The 22,495-nt window shown below is 35.2% G+C and overlaps 1 protein-coding gene and 1 long non-coding RNA gene across 4 annotated transcripts in view; both read right to left on the bottom strand.

Annotated features, from left to right (window-relative positions):
* GMDS (GDP-mannose 4,6-dehydratase) overlaps window positions 1-22,495 on the bottom strand; it is a 761,839-nt gene that overhangs the window by 533,027 nt on the left and 206,317 nt on the right. The gene's annotated exons all lie outside the window — the stretch shown is intronic.
* Window positions 1-22,495, bottom strand: part of LOC140502845 (uncharacterized) — a 67,087-nt gene extending 44,592 nt beyond the window's left edge. Inside the window, exon 1 of the long non-coding RNA XR_011966592.1 lies at window positions 1-22,495. This exon is cut by the window's left edge and continues 19,281 nt beyond it. This is a non-coding gene — a long non-coding RNA (uncharacterized lncRNA).

Below are 22,495 nucleotides of genomic sequence, written 5' to 3'. Positions count from 1 at the left end.
GCCCAGAAGCCTGTTGGGTAAAATATGCTATGACATCTATGTCATCTTCAACCTTGAAGATATCCAAAGATCTATTATTTTATTGCAGTATACTCTCATTAATAATGTGTATTAAAACTCTACAACATCATAGTTAGTTGGTCCTCATGACTTGACTGTACCTTCTACTCCCTCAAAATTTTTTTTTAATTGCCTTAGAGAGGTGTGGCATTTGAAATTTAAGACTGGTCCTTAGAAAACAAGTAGAGAAGAAATCACTTCAAGCCAGTATTTTAGCCTTTCCAGTTATATGTCTATCCTTCCAAAACTTGCTCTCTACATAGTGCAAACTATCACTCTTTCAGGGTCACCTTCATGCCATTGTACAGTCAGAAGAGGACTTTGAAACAGGCTTTATTATTCCTAGTAATTTTTTTTGCAATTTCCTAAACAGATTTTTTGATGGTTTATTTACTCAACTTCATTTATTTTTATTTTATTAATGAAGAGTTTACAATTCTCCAAAAATTATAAAAACATTTTATGTATCTGTAGCTATAGCTAAATTTCAGCAAGATACTTTATTCTTCATTATTTTCCTTTACTTGCCAGTGCTTGAAATCTATCTTCTTTATTTTTCCTTTCTTTCTGATGTACTTTCCTGCTTCTTCTCACACTCTTACTATCTATCCTGACATTCACTGAGAAAGATGATAGCAGCTTAATTATTTCATTTCCCATTTCATTTGAGACTTTTGAGATTGGCCAAGTAATGTTTACCCCATCAATCCCCTACCTTTTTTTTAGTCATATTGTAAAGAAGAATTATAACCAAGGGGAAAAACTGCAAGAAAATCCGGACTTTTTAAAAAAGAAAAATGCAGTGAAGAATAAGGGTAAGGATTGATATAAAAGAGAAAAAAATAAACAACCATTTTAGATATGATACCATTCCTTGGGGACCAATCTACAAGATACCTCAAAGAAAAGGCAGAATTTTAGAAGAATTGAAAGAATACAGGTGACATTTCCCAAAAAAACAGGTGAAGACATCCACAACTATAAATCGGCAAATGTCTAGTTTTTCTTTTCTATAAAAGATAAGAATGACTTATGAATACATCAAATAACCCAGGTAAAACTAGGAAAAGAAACAGTTGGGCTTTTGCATATAATTTTCCACATCAGAACCCAGAGATTTTTTTTAAATTATGAAACTTATGAAGTAGTTGAAGAAATGAGATCTTTTCCTAATCCTTTCATTAGTAAGTATCCTTTCCCTACTCAAATTATTCTGTATTTACTTACTGATATATATGCTGTGCCTTCCCTCCCTCAAACCAAGTAGATGTAAGTAAAACTTCTTGAGGGCAAAAACAATTTTATTTTTAACATTGTGTCTTCAGACTGGTACAGCACTTTTCTGCAAGTGTAGGATAAATGTGTGCTCAGTTGACTTAAAGGAGAAATACTGACCAGAAAGCAGGTGGATAACTCAAGTATTAAGAAAAGGACAACAGATAAACAATCCTAGGGTTACAGTGATAGCAAAGGGCATTACAGGGACCAGAGAAAGACTTCTAGCACAGTTGTTGTTCTTCTTGTTTGTCCTTCATTCTCAAATAGGACCACGACATAAGGAAGGAGAAGCATGACTTGCAAGTGAATTGGACTTAAGTGAGGCAAGGCTGTGCAGTCACTAGCAAGACTCTCTTCTCCAGTGGCAAGATACAGATCAAGACAAAAGAAGATGCCCACTGATGAAGTGGGAGGTCTTGGTCTTTTTAAGCTAAAGCCTTTCCCAGGTCTAAGTTTGTCTGAGGCAATGCCCATTCAGTGATTAAGGCTAGGTAAAAAATGAGGCAAAGAATGGCCTCTTTTATGCAGTCAAAAAAACAAATCAATCTAGGAGGTGAAGACCCTTAGAGTTTCTGGTCAAAACAGAAACAAGTGCAAATTACACTCACTCTGAACCTTCAGAATCCAAAAGATGACCAAGCAGGGTTTGGGCTGGGTCCTATTGTTGGCAATCAATGAGAGCCAGAGTGATTAGAATTTAAGGCATAAAAAAGAAATCTAGCCTCTAAATTCCAAAATATGTTCCTAGGTTTCAGCAATCAAAATTTACATTCCTTTAAGCAGAGTCCCACAGGTAAGAGTATGATTCCCTATGTGGATGGAGGGAGGGAGAGGAGAGAGAAGATGAAGAGGAAGAAGAAAGAGAAAAAAGGGTAGATAAAGAGGAAGGAAGGAAAGAAGGAAGGAAGGAAGGAAGGAAGGAAGGAAGGAAGGAAGGAAGGAAGGAAGGAAGGAAGGAAGGAAGGAAGGAAGGAAGGAAGGAAGGAAAGAAGGAAGGAAGGAATAAAGAGCATTTCATTAAAAATTCAGGATTCAAAGAGATTTCAAAAACGACTAAGCAACAAGGCAGATAGTATATATTAAAATTAGCATTTATTAAGTGCTTACTGAATGCCAGAATTGTGGTAAGTGCTAGGAATACAAACAGAAGCAAAGAGAAAGACATTAAGTTCAGTTCACAAAGACAAAAAGGACCTTTCTGTACTTGGCAAGCAGAAGTTTCACAGGACTCAATAGCATCATCAGACTAGAATCTAGAGCATAATGCTGCTTTTATGTAAGTGTGCCTCTTGCACAAGGAGTGTTCTGTAGGTATTAAAATGAAGAAGCCCATTTCTCAGCTTTGCAATTTATAACAATTGCCTAATTGTCAGTCTGCTGTGCCTTGTATGTCTGATTTTATGTAACAGTCTTGATGCACGCTGTCATGTCTGGATATAATGACTGTTGTATTCACACTGTGCAAATTCTTACCTCAAGGATGACAAGCTTATATTCCCTATATCCCTCAACTCTCAACAGTTTTTTTCCTTCCCCTTTCTCCTCCTCACCCCCCCAGCAACCTCATAAAAGGGTGAGAAGCATCTCTTGTAGTTAACATTTCCTTTGCTAAGTTACCTGTTAATGGTATAGAAAAACAGCCTTGATTTATCTCAGCACAGGTGCTTTTTATACCTGCCAATCTACCTGATCAAGGCACAACATCTCTACTATTCAGGCAATGATTATAAAATATATGGGTTACACATCAGAACTATGTTCCTTTCCTCCTGTTTTTAGGGGTCTAGCTAGTGACAAAACTGGAAAAGAAGCAAAGATGGGGAGAGAAAGTGAAAATAAAATCTCTGCATCCATCTATCTACTTAGTAGTTTGGTTAAAAAGATTTGCTAAGACGCAAATTTCAGATTCACTAAAGTGAGGCTTCATTTGTTGCTGTTCAGTTTTTTCACTCGTGTCAGACTCTTCATGACCCCATTTGAGGTTTTCTTGTCAAAGGTACTGGAATATTTAACCATTTCCTTCTCCAGCTGAGAAACTGAGGCAGGCAGAGGGAAGTGATTTGCCCAGGGTTACACAGCTAATAAGTGTCTGAAGCCCAATTTGAACTCTGAAAGATAAGTCTTCCTGACTTGAGACCCAGAACTATATCCACTGTACCACCAATCTGCCCTAACATTTTATAATACCAGTAAATTTTAAATATGGCCACGCTCCTGTACTCACCATCTCCCATTTGCCTTAACACCACTGTACTGGATAACAGAGATAACCATATTATTAAACATTTCATACATAAAAGCATATTTTCACTTAACTAGACCTTATCCTCTAATGGAAGATTATTCCCTGTAGCAATATAGTCACATCTGCTAATAGAATGATTTTAGTAGATTGCCTTAAAGTATGCGAAGGGAAGAAAACACAACAAAACAAAACACAGTTCCAAGGGCAAACCAGAAGGGGTAGGAAAAATAAGTAAATGTTAAATGAACAAAAATTCTGAAAGGTTAAATAGACTTAAAAACAAGTCCATTAAATTTACAGCCGAAACCATCACATATTTCCTACAATTATGAAAATCTGGCATGAGGCTGTACTAATACCACAAGAGAAATAGAACACTTTGTCACATAAATCAGGCACAAGAAAAGTAGTCCTAGGACTCTGAAAATATAATCAGTTGGAATTATAGTTCCTAAAATGTAAACAAATAATTATTGTATTTCTTCAAATAATTATCTAATTTTTGTTTGATTTCTAAAATTCGAAAAAATTAAAAAGTACAAGTTTGAATTTGAGTGTTTTTACATGCATGTTCATGTTAAACATTAAATAATGTCCCACTATATATGTCATATTGAGATTCCCTGAGGTATCCTGACACTTTGAAAGATCTACAATTTCATATGCTATGTTCTCCACTGATGCAAATGACTTGCTTATCCAGTGTGATTCTTCCTTACATTTTCTCATGAATTTTCCATAAAGAATCTAGTCAGTGTAATGGAAGCGTTGTTATTTTTTTATTGTCTTAGGAATACAACTGGGGCCATTTGTAATTCTTACCAAATGACCAGCCTAACTCATCAAAAATTTAGGACTCTGTGCCATTTCTTTTATGAAAAATTATGATTCATAGCATGCATGCACACATGCACATACATGTGTGCACATTACCCTTTTGCGTTATTTAAAATCAAGTTGCCCAAGGACTGACTGTCATATAGGGTCTCTGGGAGAAAATTGGTGTTAAAGAGGAAATCTAGAGATTTTTCTGCACGATCAGAGATCTGAAAGGGCTTAATATTAAGACTATCCTTGAAAAGCAATGCCAATATTCAGAGGATAAAAATGAACTTCTAATTGCTATCAATCACTTAAGTATTTACTAATTAATCAGAGAGAGGTTTATAAAGCCACTATTATATGGAAAGCACTGTGGCTGCTAATGAGTATACAAAAAAAGGAATATCTATTCACAAGAAACTTACATTCCAGTTGGAGAAACAAATACACACACCACACACACACATATAAAACAGGCATAGTATATGTGTAGTGTATAAATAGAACTATAATCAAAATAGTTAAGTACAAGGTAGCTTGGGAGGTTGGATAGTAGCAGTTGAGGGGATCAGGAAGAATTTCATGCAGAACATGATGCCTAAACTTCATCTTAAAGGAAGAGAGAGGAACTCTGTAAGATGGAGAGGAGGTACATTTTAGACACTGGAGCCAAAGCCAGGGCAAAGATATGGAGATTAAAGATGAAGTGTCCTTTCTGAGAGAAAGAGTCCAGTTTGGTTGGAAAGCAGAGTGCAGGAGGGGGAGTAATACACCCACTGAGGCTAGAGAAACAGGTTGGGGCTGGGTCGTAGAAGGCTAAAGAAAGGAGTAAAAGCTAAAGAAAGGAGTTTTTATTTTATCCCAGAGGCAACAGGAGACCACTGGAGTTGGTTGAGTAGAGAAATAATATGGTCAGATCTGTAGATATTGGGGATAGAAATACAAAGAATGAAACAACCCCTATAGTCTTACATTTTAACAGAATATAAATTAAGTAGATATACAAGGACATGCAAAATAAATAAAAAGAAAAAAACACAAATAACTAAATAAAATATTGTTAGTAAGAGGGGGCAGCTAGATGGCACAGTGTGTCTGGAGTCAAGAAGAATCATATTCAAGACTTCAAATTGGGCCTCAAACACTTACTAGCTTATGTGACCCTGGGCAAGTCATATAACAGATACAACTGAAAAACAACTTAACAACAGTTAGTGAGTGAAAGTATCAGTAGTTGAGAAAGAGGATCAGAAAGAGCCACTCTTAGAAAGTAGTGCTTCATCTAAAGTGGTAAAGGTTTCAATTTCAATATTCAATGAAGTAAAAGCTCAGGAGGGAGGACATACCAGGATGGCCAGTGCAGAGGCAGAGACATAGGAGATAGCTGCCATGGGAAAGGATGTGGTCAGTGAATGTCTGTTTTTTAAAGAATGATGGTGAGATCTGGATATGTTTGAAGGCAGTTAAGTAAGGAATCAGTAGATAAAAAAGATGTTGAGGCTGAAAGTGAATCAGGAGATGATTGAGGTTTCAGTTTCCTTAGAAAAAAAGGGGGTTGGAATAAAGTGGAGGTCCATGGCAAGGACACAGCCAGTTCATTACCAAAATTAGGGAATGATACCAAAGAATTTTGAGATTTTGAGAAGAAAAAAGAGCCCATGGTGAATATATTTCCCAGAAGCCTCTCTGTGACATAGAAAAAGTAGGAAGGATTTCATTTGTTCTTGATCACTGTCACATTTTTGACAGTCAGAAAGAGATTCAGAGATAAGCAGACACATCTGTAATGTTACCTGGCATAATAGAGTAAGAAAATATCTACACAACTTTTCATTTTATTACATTTAATGCACAGATAAATAACATTGCTTTCTATAAGGTAGGAATGTTTTGAAGTATTATTGTGGTTCAACCATAAAAGTTAAGTCCATGCTTTTTCTGCAAGTCACAGAATATCATATTTTTCAATGATACTATATCAGAAAGCCTAGCAACTATAAAACCAAGCATTCAATTATAAAGCCATGGATTTTCATTTCCAAACAAAAGCAAATCCACAATGTTTTAAATATCTCATTATGCTCAAAGCAAGGGAGCAACCTGACTTTTATAGACCCACTACTACTATAATAATAAATCATAAAGTTAGAGTTAGAAGAGACGTTAGTAATAATCTAGTCCAACCTCCTAATTTTATGGATGAGGAAAATGGAGCTCAGAGAAACGAAATGATTCATGGAAAGTCATGAAGATAATAAAGCAAAGAGCCAAATTTCAAACTGAGTTTTCTGACTCCAAATTCAATGCCCTTGTATTCTAGCTATCTGGAATTTTAAAAATTACTATATTACGAAGTATTTGAGTAGAACTATATCACCAAAACATAAAGAGGAAGGAATCTTTACTTCTTTAGGACTAACTGACCACCTTAAACTTAATGTATTGATAAAGATATTTCACCAAAGCAAGAGGAATATTTTGACTTTTTTTAATCTCCCAAACTCTTCTTTGAAATGTTCCATAATTAATATTTTGTAATTCAAATCAAGAATAAAAGTGTAGGAATATATATTAAAATGAATTCTGCAGGGAAAAAAAAACATGTTCAAAAAATATTGGAAGTATTTAAATACTAAAGCATAATTTCTGGAGAAATTCATGAGTAATTAAAAAAAATTTATGTCCTTTACTAAGCTCACTCTTGCAGGCAAGTTCTAAGCTCAGTAAGGAAGGTTAATGCTACAATGGCTGTCAGAAACATGCAAGTCAAAACACAATCCAGGAGGAAACAAAGCACCCATACAGCCCAAATTTCACCGGCACTAAGTAATATCCCACCTGTCATCATGTCAAACAGCTTGGCACATTTCCATAACAAGACAAAAGTCACTTTTGTTATGTGTCAAATGTGCTCAGAATATAAGAGGGGAAAAAGGAAAGCTGTAGGGAGAGTTTGAGCATTCTGAGGGGTTAAAAAGGAGGGCAATAAATAACATTTGCTACCATTCACTCTAGGCTCCCGTGGTCAAAAATAGAATCTGAGCTGGCAGATGTTACAAATATAGTTAGTTACACGCACAGGTGATGGACAAATATAGTTATATAAATAGGTAATGCACAAATATAGCTATAAAGATGAATAATAGATTATAGGCAACATGGAAAAAAAAACCTCCCTAATGAAAAAACAATTCGTACCTGATGAAGTAGTTTTCAAAATAAACTACAATAGACTGGAACTGATACTTTCCATCCCAAGAAATATATTTCATTATGTTTTTATACATGACACAGGAATACAAGGACAAGTTAAATTTAGGAAACTACTTAAAATACTGCAAGATGAGGGTTTATCCCTCCTTCATCTGGAATAAAGTTAAGCTCTGCTCTCATAACAAACAATGTCATAAGATGTTTCTGTAGCTCAAAATTAATTCACAAAATATTATGAATTTTTCTCTGGAAAGAAATAGCTAAATGAAGTTGTTTTTTTTTTTTTCCTGAGTGAAGACAAATCAAAGCTTAACAGAAAAGTGAATAACTGCTTCCATATTCATCCAGTTAAAATAGGTCTTTTCTCAATGTCTTCCATTACTCTCATCACTGGGGACTCTTCCCACCTGAAGCACCACCTATTCTTATCTGCTCCCACAAATTCCCTTTCCTCTCCCTCCAAAAGAACCTAACAACCCAGTTTTCTTTGATAGTCTTCTGGTGGGGCAACAGTTAGATTCCAGATTCTAGCAACAGGCAAGCAATATAGTTTCCAGCCATACCTCTTAAATTTAAACTTTCTTTCACAAATAATGAGATAATGAGGGTGGCTAAAAGCTGGAGTCATATGATATTAAGTGTCATCTCTGCCTTTGTGTTTGCCTGAATTTTCTTCAAAATTCAACTCAAAATTCCACCTTATATAGAAAGATTTTCTCAGTCTCCCCAACTGCTAGTACTCTTTCTTCTCTGATTTATTTGGTATATATTTTATATTACCTATTTTCATGTTTGTTTCCTTCATTAGACCCTGAGTTCCTTAAGGACAGCTAATTTTTTTGTTTGTTTTTCTTTGTATCTGCAGATACACAGCACAGTGTGTGGCATACAGCAAGGGTTTATTAAATGTTTTTTGACTGACTGACCTCTACTCCATGAGGTTGGCTAAGTTGCAGCCCTATTATTCTTAGATAAGGATGTCTCAGTACTCTAATTTTAGTTCAATATATCTGCATAAGTATTCTGTGAAAAATTTAGAGAAGTAGCAAATCAAGTAGATGAGACACCAACCACTTCTGGGTATCCAAAAAAATCAGAGACTATTCAATATTAAACAAGGAGCTGTATTTTATCTTAAACTGAGAATTAAAGTACAGAAGACAGAATTGGAGAAAGCAATTTTAAGGTAGGTTGCTTGGTGAAAAGTACCAGAAGATAATCTGAGTTCAAATTCCACCCCCAGCACCTACTTCATAGAGTTATAATCAGGATATAACTAGATAATGTACAAAAACTCTTTGTATAAGTATATATAAGTATAAGAGTATAAGTAAATATTATCTATTATTTAAAAATAAAAATAAAGTGGGTTAAAGTAAAGCCCTTTGCCTGGAGAAGTTGTTGGAATACTACTTCATCAATTCATGGTCCAACAATAGAGTCAACAGACAGAGAAACAAAACATTAAAAATATTTCAAAATGATACTTGTCTAGTATGTTGATATTTTCAAGGATGGCAGATATAGCTACCCTTCTGGCTACAGCAGAAATTTTTAGGCTTTTCTTTGTTAGGCAGAGATTTTGACAACTGAGTTGTCCAAAGTATGCTGAAAGAAGGGACAAAATTGGAGCTAGATGTCATTATTAACTCAGAGACAAGCTACTCATATCAACATTTTGGCTCAGTTTCCATCCCCACTAAAGCCCAAACTATTCAAACTATTTTCTTCACTGGTAGGCACCAAAAAATATTATCAATCATTTGCAAAAACAGTTATCACAGTAATAGTACTGAAGAGAAAGATAGTGTCTCTAACATTTGACACATTAAAAGTGATTAGAGGAATGCCTCGAGGACTTTTTTTGTAATTATTTCCTCAAAATCATCTAATCATTAATTCATTTAAAAATATCTAATCAGTGATGAGTCATGGCAAACATTTATGTTTAGGAAGTAAATGAGAAAGTTTAATGAAAGAAGTTAAAGCATGTGTCTGGTTAGAGATTCATCAATTTGATCAAGAGGAAAGTAAATTGAGATTTAAAGGTACATGCCATGGAGGATATGCAAGCACAATAATAACAGAAGAATCATCGTGGAAATGTCCAGTTACTGTCAGAATGAAACCACATCAATCAGGGTCAAGAATAAGATTTATTTTGTCAGAATGTCTACATACTCACACATCAGATAATAAAACTAAGTGAACTTGTAATGTTCTAATAAGCATATAATCCACCTCCCAGAGAGACAGAGCAGTGAGGCGTGACTCAAAGAGCAACAATGGGAATAACTGCACTCATTCAGAAGTGAGAGAATATAATGAAAATTATCAGGAGTAAAGACTTTTGCTGTATTTCTCATCTCATGCACTGCCTAGGATATAACTGAGTTCTCTTCCTTAAGGAATCTATAGATGGGGGTTGGAGTACTGGAATCACAGCTCTTCAGGGAGAGGGTGAAGGATAAATGGAGTGCAATGACAACAGCACTGATTTTTGTCCTGGTTCTGGTAAAAACTAGTCTTGCTATGTTATGGTGGAAATGGAAAGAGCACTGATCTGGTGTGCAGAGCATATGAGATCCAATCACGGCTCTGTTGCTGTATAACTTTGGACAAATCAACTAACCACCTGAGGACTCACTTCATCTCTCAAATGAGAGGGCTAGACGAGGTCATCTATAAAGGCACTTTCCCCTCTAAATCCTACACTTCTAAGCACTTCAGCAACGACAAGAGTTTACCAACCAACATATTTGAGAGTGGCTATGTAAAGAACCTACCAACCACAAACTGGTAAAACCTAGCTTTGAAAGCCAGCACAATTTACCCCCAATCTCCCTTTCTAGCTGGTGTCCCACTGCTCCCCAAAATATATACTATGATGCATCCAAAGTGGACTACTCATTACTCTTCAAACATATCCCTCATTGGATTTAGAACTGGTAGTGACTTCAAAAGCAATGTAGTTCAAATCTCTCATTTTAAGGAAAAGGAAACTGAGAGGTAAGTGATTTACTCAAGGTCACAGTTTTTAAGTGGCAGAACCCAAATAATCTTCCCATCTTTCTATGACCTAATTAAATTATCCTAGAATTCAAACTTCTCACCTTACAAATTAGAAAACTCATTTGTAAAATGAGGAGCTTCAATTCAATGGCTGCTACAATTTGCTCCAGAGTGTAATCTATGATTCAATGATCCTGTAAAACTGAGAACCAAAAGAGATATGCCCAAGGTAACATACCTAGTAATTATAATTAGGATCCAGGATCCTACTGCTGTGTACCTTTCCTTATGTGTTCTACCTTCATGAAATGACCTCTTATTTCCATATCTACCTATTAAAAATCCATTAAGACCCAGCTCAAAAACTATTTCATCCATAAATGCATCTCAGTTCAATCAATACAAAATACTATTATGTACAAAACACTGTGTTAGCCCCAGACCTCAAAAACCTTGTATTTTGGCCCTAGTAGGGTTTACTGATTACATAAACCAATAATGAATCCTCCCTCTTCTGAACTCCAGTGGCTTTCTGATGGCACCTCTTTCACCTCACTTACCAAAAATACCAGTATTGTTGTTCATATATGCCATGTCACTTCAAGCTCCTTGAGGGCAGGAACTTCATCATGTTCATGCTTTTATCTGCTTGAAAACACAGTAGAAGGCCTAGAGTGGGGCAGTGAAGTGAAGATACCTATATTCTTCCTTGATCCTACAACTAACTCATTATATAATCATGGGCAAATAACTGAATAATTTAATCTCATTGGGCTTCAGTTTTCCAATTTTGCAATCAATCAACAAGCATTTGATTAGGGATAGTGTGACATGATGGATAGAAAGTCAGACTCAGAAGCAGTAAGATGGATTCAGGCCACACCTATGACTCATACTACCTAGTTTGACCATGTAAAGGTTATTTAACCTCTTAGAATTATAGTCTTGAAGACCATTACTCTCAGAGCAGATGCTAACTTGCATTGGCAGAGAACGTGTCCTCCCTCTGGGAATTCCCTATACAAATGAAATCACAAGTGTTGTCCCTATGCCTGTTTCTGTTATGTGCTATCTACCATGAGAAACAGTGCCTGGCCACAATGAGATTACATTTTAATGAGAAGAAAACATATACACATAGGAATATATACATAATGTATATATTTTCCATATGCATATATGTGCATATATTTGTGTATATGCATAGATAGATAGATAGATAGATAGAGATAGATAGATGGATGGATGGATAGATAGATAGATAGATAGATAGATAGATAGATAGATAGATAGATAGATAGATAGGTACAAAGTAGTTTTGGGAGGAAGAGGTGCCAAAACAAATGAGGGGAGAAGGAAAGGATTCATGAAGAAAGGGGCAAAACAGCTGAATCATGAAAAAAGAAACCAGGAATGGAAAGACGGGAAGGTGAGAAAAAATTCGTTCCAGTCAATGAGGCTATCTAATGCAAAGACATGAAGACTGGAGATGAAGCATCATGCACATAGAACATATGCCAGTATGGCTGAAACAGACTCTGAAGAGAAGAGGGTGGTGAAGGAAGACTGGAAAGGCAGGGAAGAGCCAAGATACAAAAAGCTGAAATGACAAAGAACTTCGATGTGACAGGGGTCAGAGGTAGAGATGGTAGAGGAGGGAGGGAGGATGGAGTGGCGTAACATGATCAGACCAGACCTGAATTTTAGGGAAGTCACTTGAGGCGGGGTTCCCACTTGCAGAAGATGGAATGAAGAAGGGAAAGACTTGAGATTAGAAGACCAAAAGGAGGTATTTGCAGAAGTTTATTCAAGAGGTGATGAAAGCCTGGACAACAGTTTTGGCTGTGTGAATGAAAAGGAGGAGATCTATGCAAAAGATGTTGTAGAAAGACAACTGGGGTTGTGTTAGGAAGGACAATTACTTGACAATAAAAGGAAAGTTTGAAAGAGAGGTAGGTTTGGGGAGGTTGGGGTGGGGTGGCAAGATAAGGAGTTAAATGTGTTGCCTTTGCAACAGGGGGAGATGAGTGATGACAATATAGTATTTTAAAGTTTGTAAGTCACTTCATGTGCATTATTTCATCTGAGTCTCACAAAAACCCTGCAAGGTAAGGCCACAGGCATTATTAATAAAACTTCATAGATGAGAAAACTGAGGCTCAGATAGAGTAAATGACTTACCTGTTGTCACACAGAAGGTAAATGTCAGAAGTGGGATTCCAATTCTGATTTCCTAGTCTGGTACTCAATTCACTATACTACACCACCCTCTTACTAAGAGATGAGACAATCAATTCCATTTTTGTACATTTAATATATTGTTCACTGTAACTTAAAATACTAGGTAATATTATAAATATCAACTTCAACAGCCATAAAGTAGCTCAAGAAGATAGTCCTTTAAGGTACAGAGAAACTGTGATTTGTCAGTAAAAAGAATGCCACTGCTAATGAAATAACAAAGTCATGAAATATTGATGATTCAGTGTTTGTGGGGGTCAGGGAAGGAAGGAAAGGAAATAAAAGAATAAACATTAATATAACTTCTACTGTGTCCCAGGCACTGGGCTAAGTACTTTATAAACATTGTACCATTTGATAAAAACCCTGCAAGGTAAGTACTGTGATTTTTCATTTTACTGTTGAGGAAACTGAAGCAAACAGAGGTTAAAGTGACCTGCCCAAGGTCATATAGCTAGTAGCATTTAAAGCTGGATTTGAACTCAAATATTCCTAAATCCAGGTCCAACACTCTATCCACTGCAAACCTAGTTGCCTCAGTGAAGAAGGTCTGAACCCATAATTTCATTCGTATAGGGAACTACTCAATGAAGAAATTCCTGCAACTCTTGCAAGTGGGCACTCTTTTTGTAAGTTATAGTCTTAAAATACTTGCCTTCAAGTGATGAGGGGTTAAGAACTTTCCACTCCTCACACAGCCTGAATGTCAGAAGTAGGAGTAAAACTAGGAAGAATCCTTCCTAGTTTCAAGGCCAGTTCTCTACTCAATTTTGGAATGCAACCTATAATAAATATATTAAATAAGAGAGAGCCTAGTGTAATGGATATATCACTGAACCTGGAATCAGGTGTAAGCTCAAATTCCATAGCCAACATTTACTACCTATTTGACCTTAGGCAAATTACTTTACAGCACTGAGTATCAATATCCTTATTTCTGCAAAGAGGAAACAATTCTCAGACATCTCTTTTAGAGAAAAGGTTTTATAAAAAATTAAAGCACTATAAAATTAGTTACTATTGTTCTTATTGTTAATCCTATTAAGACAGGGAATAATATTACACATCTCAGAAAAATTTTCATCTAAAAGAGTTAAAATATCTGAAGGCTGACTGATATTGTAAACGAACAAATGCATCTGCTATGTTTCAAGCTCTTAGAGAGAGTGTTGTTGCTAGATAGCGGAATTGACTGTGGAGTCACAGAACCTGGGTTCAAATCCTGCCTCCGACTTGACTAATTCTGGGGGCTCAGACACCTCCTTGGTCTCAATTTACTCATCTATAAAATGATGGGGTTGGACTAAATGACCTTTAAGTTCCTTCTAGCTCTAGGTCTATGTCCCTAAATTTATTACACTGGAAAATTATTTCATCTAACACACCTCCCTTTCTGCTAACAACTACAAAATAAATAATAATTATTTGTAACTATTTTGCAAGTCATTATAAAAAGGAATGTATACAACTTAAAAATAGGAAAAATACACTAATTATAGAATTATAAGAAGCTATATATGTCATTTAGAGCAATTCCTATCCAAGTCACTAATGCCCACACCTGTAACTTCCTAGACAAGTGTTCATCTAGGCTCTGCTTAAACATTTCCAGTGAAAGTACTCTCTAAGAATGCCTATTCCATTTAAGGGCAGTTGAAATCATTAGAGAGCTTTCCTTAAGTTGAATGGAAATCTTCTTTCTTGTAAATTCCACACATTGGTCTTAGTTCTGTTTTCCTGGATCAAGTACCACAAATTTAATACCTCCTTCTGCATGACAGCCCAGCAAATACTGGAAGATGGTTATGTCTCAATAACTGATTTGTTCTCAAGATTTACACACTTTTCAATAATGAGTTTCTTCACAGAATCTCTAGCTCTTTTGAGAAATACAAAATTGATAAGCATTTATGAAATGAGTGAATAAATAAGAGAACAAATATTTTAGACAAAAAAAAAGTGAGCAAAGCTAGTGATGAGCAAAGCCCTAATGAATTCAATTCCTGGCAATTCTAACATTTATTAAGAGGTAATTATTTCCAAGACACTGAGCTAGTCCTGGGAATACAAATGTATAACGTGGGACAAATCCTTACTCTCAAGGAATTTAAAATCCAAAGGATACATAACACAAATTTAAAAGGTGTATGAATAATATTATAAATACCACTGGATTTGGAGAAGATCTGTTTTCAAATCCCAAATGTAGTATGCTGGGGCTTTAAACACCTTGGGCAAGTTTACTATATCTTTCAGAGGCTCAATTTGCTCAACTAGAATGTGAAGAAATTTAACAGAGGTGATTTTTACAATTCCTAATAGATTTACATCACATCCTGGGTGCATAAACATAGTCAAGGAAAGAGACATAAGAAATTTGGGGCAGAAGGAATGACTTCTAGCTGAAAAAATACTGAGAAATGGTAATTTAATCTTGCTCAAAAAAAAAAGGGAGTGTCCTATAAAATGTGTAAAAAGGAATGCAAGAAAGGTCACATCATAAAAAATTAGAGGAAGAAGGTAAATTTAACAGTTATGGCAAAAAGAAGAATTCTTAACCAAACTAGGGAAAGAGGAGGTATATAAACACTTTTTGGATTACATAAAAATTTGAAAAGCAAAATGAATGAAGAGTTATAAAACTGGAGAATGACAAAAATTTTATCTATCAAACATCATTGGAAAAAGCCTGGTATCCAAGAAATACAGGGCAAGGATAGAAATATATATATATATATATATATATAAATAAAAAGTACTCATAGATCGGGAATGGCTGAATAAACCCAAGGCTACGAATATAACAATATTATTGTGTAGTAAGAAATCATAAATATGAAGAATTCAAGGAAAGATGAAAGTATGAACTGATGGAGAGTGAAATAAACAAAACAAGGTATACGATGACTACAGCAATGTAAATGGAGCCAAACTAAAAGCCGATTAAAATTTGGGTAAATGGAAAACTCATGAAGGCTCCAGAAGATATGTAGTGAAATGCACCTCCTTCCTCTCAGAAAATGGGGGGTTGATTAACTAGGGCAGAACTGTGGGAACATCACAATCATAAATGCGGTTCTTCCTTGTTTTAAAAGAAGGTTCCATTCCAAGGCAGGGGAGGTAGAGGAATTTTGAGAAAAGACTGTTACGTAAAAACAAAAGCTTATCACTTAAACTTATTTTAAAAAGAAAAGAAAAACAAAGACACAAGGATAGATTTTGGAGGCAATATGGCACTTAACAGTAATGTAGAAACTCAGACAGTGAGCTGTATAGCTGTCGTTTCCAATAACTTTTGGCGAGACACTGAACAGATCACACAGAACACCTGGGCCTTATTTTCTTCAGATGTAAAATGAGAATGATGCTGGGCCATATCATGGAGGCACTGAAGACAAAATAGTGATGTTAAAGCTCTTTGCAAATTTGTAGTATAAGTACTTATTAATAAAGAAAACAAGAAGATTGTGAGTCAGGGGATTTGTATGAACTATAAGAAATGTGTTTTCTCATTTATCTTTCTTTTGAAGGCATATGTTTTGGTCATCTCACTTTTCCTTTCAACAATAGGAAACTCATGCCACAAGACCAAGACTATAGGTATTAATTTATTACCAACTTCATCCCTCATATCATTTCCTCCCCCATCACATCTCCCAAGAAAGCTCAGTTCCTACTTTTTTTTTTTAAAACCTCCAAGAATTCACTATGTTTCAGCAGCTATTACATATGGCACATCTGTAGAAAAAAAAAAGGCAGGCTACAGAACTTGAGAGGAATTCTAAAAACAGGATACCCATATATTCTACAGGGGTTTGAATAAATATGGAAATATTATTACTCTATTATAAATTATATGATTCAGTTTTCCCAAAGATACATACATACATATATAGGTAATGTGTATGAATAGGAATAGTCTAATATATGTAACATAAATTGGAAAAAACTGGGGATTCTCTGTGTTGTTGTGGGTTGTCTTATTTTTAAAGGATCACTTTTTAGTCATTTAAAGTTTTAAGGCAAGATTGTGGGAGTTAATCCAAAATCAATCTTCTTTCAGTTTCATAATTTTTGAGACAAGCAGCAGGTCCTTCACGCTGCATGGAACAAGATCATTAAATGCCAAGAACAACAGGCATAATTCTTTCAAGATCATTTCATCAGAATTCAGGAAAGGCAAATACAATGAAGCATCTGTAAGTTGCTGAAAGAGCAAAACTTCACTCTGTTATTCATCATCGGCTAAACTGAATCCTTTCTTTCTTTCCCAAATACAGTTTCAATACTTTAATGCATCTCGAGCTGGTAGAATCAGTAGTACATCTGTGACTTGCCAAGGCCTCTAAACTGGACAGGGATGTGACCCATTGCTATCTCAGGTTCAGATAGCCTGTATCAGTCGACTTCTTTTCCTTTTCATATATGCTTTCTTACCACATGAGACTTGAGGACCCTTTCCTTGAAATACCAAATAACGGTTTTGTTTTCAGCACTGGAATGTTTAGATTAGGCAGTCAATGCACAGAGAAAATTAATACAACTGCCACCTGCAGCAAGCAACTCATGCTAATTTATGTACATGCCACTTGTGTGTTAAATTCACAAGAGCACCTCAGGAAAAGCTCTGGGTTTTTCGGGAGGCCTCTTTTCCAAACATATCCAATTACTCATGGTCACTGTGGTATCCTGGTTGGGCAGAGCATCACAGCTCCAGAGCATGGTAGGACTTTTTCAGTACAGAAGTGGAAAGGAATAGACTCAGTACATAGAAAACGTATTCTTTTATATGTGTGCATTTCTAACAAGTGTTTTTAAATGGTACCCTCATTAGGGTCTGATCAAGATAATATTGTAACCTTAAGTAAACAAATAATACTTAGAAGTAACTGAAGTAGAAAGATTCAAGCCACACATCCCCTATAAATCCTTACATTCACCTGCTCCAAAATGTTTGGAAATTTTTCCTTCAGAGGCTAAACTTTTCCATTCTTGATCTGTTTGAATGATTCATTTAGTATTTTTTTTTTTTACCCCAAGAAGGGAAAATATTTCTTGGTTGTTATTATTACACATTTTTAATTAATAAAAACTTTCAATATAATAATCTTTATCTTTGGAGGGTTTAAGGAATGGTATGAACAAAAAATATAAGAGATGAGAAGACATAAATAAGTAACAATCTGTCCTGGTGGAGGTAATAAAACTACAGAGCAACCAAATTAACAAAGTAATTTATTAGGAGCATCTCATTGTTGATTAGGGAAAAAATATAGTTATAAATAATCTGTAAAGCAAGCTTGGGATATGTTTGTGTTTTCCAACCATTTTGGGGGGTTTGGGGAGGTATATAGGTGTAGAACCATGATTTCATTGGTATAAGAACTTCCTATATGAAAACTGGACCCAAACAGATGGACAATTTATTCATCAACAACTTTAATCCTTTCTTTTTATATTTTTAAAATTTATTTATTTTTAGTTTTCAAACATTCACATTTATAAAATTTTGAGTTCTGAATTTTCCCTTCTCCCTCCTTCCCCTTGACAACATGCAATCTGATATAGGCTATACATGTACAAACATATTAAAAATATTTCCACATTAATTATGTCGTGAAAGAAGAATCAGGGAAAAACCAAAAGAAAAAAAAAAGAAAAAGAAAAACGTACATTTTGCTCGGCATTCACACTCTACAATTCTTTCCCTGGATGTAGATCGTAACTTTTATCCTTAAAGAAATTTCCTGTGGCACTGAGCGAGATTAAGGGGTTTGCCCAAAATCACACAGACAGTAGTCTTCAAACCGTAGTCTTCCTAACTTCCATCCATTCTGCCACACTTTCTATAAATGTAAAACATTTTCAAAGTTTTGGCTTCCTTCTCCTTCTTGCTAGTATTCTCCTAGCTGACTCTTCCCAAACCCTTCCATTTTTCAGACTTACAAAGATCCCCTACTCCTTACACAGATAGTCACTAAACCTAGGTTCAAAAACAGTAACGTCTGCACAGTAATGAAGTTACATGTTTTACAACTATCTCTAATGAGGTCTAAACTGTGAAACTGAACTAAATTATCTCTCAATTTTCTTCTGACTCTAAGATTTTATGAAACATTTATTAACTATTAATGTAAACTCAGGGTTTTTTCAGGGACATATTTGAGAGGAAAACTTATGTAGACAAAGTCAGATAAGGAGTTGTTACAAATTTAAGGGTTTCTTAAATCCACCCTTCCCTGGCTTAATCACCTTTTCTAACTTCATTTCCACAATTTGGATGGTTCTAACTCTGAGAAAGGAGCTATGAACAATAGCTGACAAGCACTGCGTCATTTCTGCTTCCTCTATTATCTCAGAGTCACTGGTCTGTCATTAAGGCACAGATGAACATGGGGAGGGAACAGGGATCCCAATCTAATCTACTAGCTCAATTTATAAAACTCATGATCTCATGAGATTTTCATATGAGGATCACAGCTCCTTATGGTCAAAATAAATTCTTTTTTTCAATGTCCAAAACAATAATTCTTTGTAACGTCAAAGTACTGACTTCTTAAGGATTGGCAATTGGCTGTAAGATACTGTATTGTGGACTGACAAACAAGGTGGATTAAAAGGAAGCAGTAACAACCCAGCTCTCTCACAAGATCACTCCAAAAATAATGGAAAGAAGGAAGGAAGGAAGGAAGGAAGGAAGGAAGGAAGGAAGGAAGGAAGGAAGGAAGGAAGGGCAGCAGATCTATTGGTGATCAGGAAATCTGAGGTGAAGTCCTTGTGGATCCTATTTTACATCCAGATCAGCACAGGCAATGGGGAGGGGGTCATTCCAGGAAGGCCAATTCACAGCTTTCCAGACCAGAAATTGGGCTAGAGCTTATGAATGTTCATGGGGTAGGGAACCGGAAGAGTGAGTAGCAAGCTAAAAGATGTCACCTTCTAACCCTTGGTACAGAGATATAATAGAACAGCTTGAGGCTGGAGCCTGTACCTGAGTTACCAGGGCAAGGACTTTGGACAAATGGTGAGCTTATATCTCTGTCACGCCAAGGTGCAGGGTTGCAAATCCTGAATTTGGATTGGGGCCTGCAATTGAGTAAAAAGGTCAGGGATTTTAGACCAGGAGTTTTAACTCTGCATCACAGACCTGGGCAGAGCCTGAAGTTATGTAGCCAGGGAAAGAAGTGCTCACCAAGTAGGTCTACAGTTCTGTCTATCTAAACCTGCAAAACTTTTCAGTAAACTGACAGGAACTATTGTAAATCCAACAACTATAAGTAAGCCTATAGTTGTGTTAAATAGATGAGAGCCTGCAAAGAGTTGAAAGGATTAACAGCTAAGTACAAGAGGTGCAAAATGTGACCTAACTTAAAGAATCCATGAAAATTAGAGTGGATCAAAGAGAAGTTAATGACTCCATAAGCTAACAAGAAACATTAAAACACAGTCACAGTACTGAAAAATATAGAAGAAAAGAAGCACCTCATATCAACAACAGACCTAAAAAAGAGGACAAGGAGAAAAAAAAAATTAAGAATTATTGAACTACCTGAAAGAGATGGCACAAAAAAATTAGTCTAGATCTCATATTTTTTAAGAAATCATGAATAAAAACTATCCAGGGTTACTGAAACCTAGGGGCAAAATAAAAATAAAATTAATTGATTTATCATCTCCTAAAAAAAAAATCTTAAAAAAAAAACCCTCTCAGAAATGTAGAAAATTTAAACTTGTAGATCAAAGAAAAAGCCCAGCAAACAATCAGAAAGATTTCAAGTACTTAGGAGTCACAGTCAGAATCAAATAAGATTTCATAGCTATCACTATAAAGAAGAGGATAGCTTAAAATTTAAAACTGAATACAATCCCACAGGGGGAAAAATGGAAATTTATTCAAAGAGATGACTTCCAAGCATTCTTGATAAAAAAGACATGAGATGAGTAGAAACTATGCAAACTCAGGGAGCAAAAGAAATACAAAAGGAGAAATACAAATGAACAATCTCAAGGTGGCATAAAAAGTCTGAAGTGTCTAATTCTGACAGGGAAAAATGAATATTCTGGTCCCCACCAGAATATTAATATCATCAGAGATTACTGAGTGCGTAGAATAACAAAGAAAACCTGGGAGCAGTTTTTGTTTTTGTTTTTTTGCTTTGATGCTACTGGAAGAGTGGAAAAAAAAGGGGAAATTAATATACTATGGAAAAAAGAATGGAAAGAGTTTACTATCTCACATAATCAAGATACAGAAGCAGAATACAATACAAATCAGGAGAAATGGGGAGGGGGGACTATTGAGTTGGGTGTCCTTTGTATTCACTTTCATTTTAATAGGACAAAGGAGGATAGAATATATATACACACAAGTGGTTAGGTTTAGGCATATATTCAATACCCGTATGAAATAGAAGGCAACAAGGGAAGTAAAAAAGAATGAATTCAGGGAAGGATTATTCATTACAAAAACAAACTCTAACCTTAGAGACTGAATCATGAAGAGGAGAAAGATCCAGTGACTATAGTCTGTTTAAGGGGAGGAAAACAGTGGCTAAGAAATGGAAAAAACCTGGCATCAAACACAGATTATATCTTTCTCTCTTAGTATCCTCTTCTCTGTGAAGACTGAGGCAGGAAAGAGAGAAGAGACAATACAGTAAAAGTGAACAGGATGGAGAAAGTACTCAAGTAATGACCAAATGTGTGAGGGTGAATGGGTAAATGTACTCACAAAATGAAGGAAAACATTAGAATAGATCAGAAAATAGAATACAACAATGTGTTATCAGAAACACACTTTGAAAAAAAGATTTGTACAGAGTTAAAATAAAGAACTACAACAAAATTTATTATATTTCAATTGATCTCAGAAAAGCAGGGGTAGTAGTCACAATCTAAACCAAAGGAACAGAAAAAAAAAATGACTTAAATGAGAGGGAACAAGAAATCGTATTCTTCTGAAAGGTAATAATGAATTAATATCAACACAAAATATAATGCACAGAATGTTATAGGATCTAAGTACTTGAAGGAAAAAGTTACAGAAAGAAATAGTAAAACTACAATAGTGAAGGACCTAAATGTTACCCATTCAGAATTAGAAAACTAAACAATCACCAAAAAAAAAATGAGCCTGAATAGCATTTTAGAAAAGTTAGATGTTATCTAACTGATGAATATTTAATGACAATAAAAAGTAGTATGCATATTTCCTAGTACCAAATGGCACCCTTATGAACATTTAACACATGTTAAAGGCGTAAAATTCTCACAAAAAAATTAAGAAAATAGAAATAATAAATATATTCTTTATTGACCACAATTGTATAAAAAAAATATATTCAATTGGACTGTAGAAGAAAGGAGCAACGACTAGTTAAAGACTAAAAACCTTAAGCTTTTAAGCTTAATTGGTGAGCCACAGAACAACCAGAGACAAAAGATAATTTCATCAAGGAAATTAGAAAAAAGAGAGGACATGAAAATTTTATGAAATGTAGCCAGAAGAAAATATATACCTTTGAATCTTTTCATTAACAAAAGAAAGGCCAAATCAATTAATGTGAAAGCATCTAAAATATTAGTTAGAGAACATTAAATTAAACATGAGAAATTAAAAATGAG

The sequence above is a fragment of the Notamacropus eugenii genome, chromosome 4 (genome assembly GCF_028372415.1).
Source record: "Notamacropus eugenii isolate mMacEug1 chromosome 4, mMacEug1.pri_v2, whole genome shotgun sequence".
Taxonomy (NCBI): domain Eukaryota; kingdom Metazoa; phylum Chordata; class Mammalia; order Diprotodontia; family Macropodidae; genus Notamacropus; species Notamacropus eugenii.
Note: the sequence above shows the minus strand (reverse complement) of the source record. Positions and strands in the feature narration are given on the sequence as shown.